Source organism: Mandrillus leucophaeus, unplaced genomic scaffold, assembly GCF_000951045.1.
Source record: "Mandrillus leucophaeus isolate KB7577 unplaced genomic scaffold, Mleu.le_1.0 Scaffold75, whole genome shotgun sequence".
In the NCBI taxonomy this organism is placed as follows: domain Eukaryota; kingdom Metazoa; phylum Chordata; class Mammalia; order Primates; family Cercopithecidae; genus Mandrillus; species Mandrillus leucophaeus.
Window position 1 is genome coordinate 3,146,088 of NW_012108141.1, and position 2,565 is coordinate 3,148,652.

Genomic DNA, 2,565 nt, shown 5'->3' on the forward strand with positions numbered 1-2,565 from the left:
GAGAGGGGGGGAGGGGGGAAAAGAAAAGAAAAAAAAAAAAAGAAAGGGGAAAGGGGGGGAAAATAAGAAAAAGCGAGACAGAGGCGCTGCCGCGTCCGCTCGCGGGGAAGGCTGGGGAGGGAGGGGAAAGAAGGAAGAAGTGCCGGCTTCCTCGGCTCCGCCCTCGCGGACCGATTCCTAGACTCGCCTACTCCTTGTAAACAGCACGGAATTGGTCTTTCACCCTTCCTCTTCCCTCCCTCCGCCTTTCTGGTCCAACGAAAGTACAGAGAAGTCCGGCCGAAAGGAGACGGGCTGGGGAAGTCGTTGACACTGGGATGGAAAGAGGGAGGACATTTTCTGGGGGCTAAGAAAATCCGTGGACTCATTTTCCTTGAAGGAGCGGAAGGGTTGCTTGCAGATTGTACGGTGACGTCAGCGTCTCCCGACCCCATGGAGGAGGTGTGTGGTGGCCGGGGAGTGTGCTGCGCATGCGCCTGGGGAAGAAAGAGGCTGCCGAGCCCTGCGCCTGGGGGAAGGTAGCTCACGATCGGCTCCTCTGGTCCAGCCTTAGGGTAGCTTGGTTTTATCTAGCCCTACTCGTCTCCAGCGTCTTAGAATGATTCACTGGAAAGGGGATACTGTTCTCTTGGGTGGAGATCTTGCAAATTTGTTGACCTGGCAAAATATTATGTGTTCTCTTACCATTGACGTGTAAATAGAATTGCGGTTTTTCTCGCTGCCACATCGTGTGGGTGGAGGGAGATTCTAAAGGGTTTTAGAAATCGGAAAATGAGGGAGAATCAAATGATGGGTGCTTAAGGCCTCTGTGAAAAACTATAAACTATGCTGCTGACGGGGAGGAACCTGTTTGGCAATGCGCCAATTGGATTTTATCCACTTAACCAACACGTCTGGGTATTTCAGAATAGGTTTTATTACCAGGTACTTAACGAGTGTGTGGTGACATAAATGGGTTTTATTTGGGGTTCTGTTACTACAAAGGGTAACTTTTTGCTATTTTAATTGATTTAATTATTTAAAGCTATGTAGTATTACAGAAAGTTTTGAAAGAGGAAGAGCTAGATCTCCATTTATAGAAGTCCCGTTTTTTTTCCATTTCTGTCTTTCATATACTTGTTTTAATTGTCAGTGAAAAAATATGTATTGAGCTTATTTAGTGGCCAGACTCTCAGCAAACTGGAAGTAGCCCAGACAGACATAGCTCCTGCCTTCATGGAGTTTACAGTCCAAACAGAGGATAACCATTGAGCTATCAGTATGTAAAATTACCAAGTGCATTTATTTGTTCACTTGTACATGTATCCCCTCCCTAGAATATAAGGTCGCAAGTGGCAGGGATCTTGCATGTTTTGTTTCACCCTGTATCCCTGCATATAAAAGGCTCAATATTTGACCAAGTAAACAATTCTAGTATCAAAACCATTAAGATGGAAAATCTCCGGCTGCTATGGAAACACTTGCCTTTCTCCTGGTTTGGGATATCAGAGGTTTTTCTGAAGAAGTGACATTTAAGATGAGACTTGAAACCACTGGGCAAAGAATGATACAAGCAGAGGAAGCTATGTGAAAAGCCTCCGAAGCTGAGACGTTTCTAAGAATCTCTGAAAGCTAGTGTGGTTGGCCCTCAGACAATGAGGCAGGATGTGGAAGCAGAGGACAGATGCCATAGAACAGAAGAAGGAATGGGAAGTCCCATGGGAAGCCCTAGGAGGATTTCAAGTGGGTTGTATCCTTTTTTTTTTTTTTCTTTTTTTCACTTCACGTAGCCTATTATTATTTGTTCTTCATTCAACAAAGCCACCATTTTTCTGCATGTTTCTCTTGAGAGTGTAGCATTTCTGCATAATACTATTGAGAGTGTAACATAATTCCGTTGTTAGACCATGAAATTGCTTCTGATTTTCACTCCAATAAAAGTAATGCAAATTCCACTCTTAAATATATGTCCAAGAGAAATGAAAATACTTGTCCATGCAAAAACGTTTTTACAAATGTTAGCATTATTCATAATAGCCAAAGATGAAACAACCTAAATGTTAATCAGCTGGCGAACGTATAAATCAAATGTGATACATCTATATATAATGGAATTTTTATTTTTAAGAGATGGGGTCTAGCTCCGTGACGCAGGTTGGGGTGCCATGAGACTTGCTATGTTGTCCAGACTGGCCTCAAACTCCTGGCCTCTAGCAATCCTCCCTTCTCAGCCTCAAAGTGCTGGCATTACAAGCATGAGCCATCACACCCGACCTATACAATGGAATCTTATTGGGCCATAAAAAGAAAATACTAATACGTGCTGTAACATACATAACCTTTGAAGGCAGTATGCTAAATGAAAGAAGCCAGTCGCAAAAGACCACATATTATTTGATTCCATTTATATGAATGTCCAGAATAGGCAAATATATACAGACAGAAAGTAAGGAAGTGGTTGCTTAGGGCTAGGGGTAGGCATGGAATTAGGGGATGATAGTGAAATGATATGGGGGTTTCTTTTTTTCTTTTTTCTTTTTTTTGGAAAGAGGGTCTTGCTTTGTCACCCAGGCTGCAGGCTGGAGT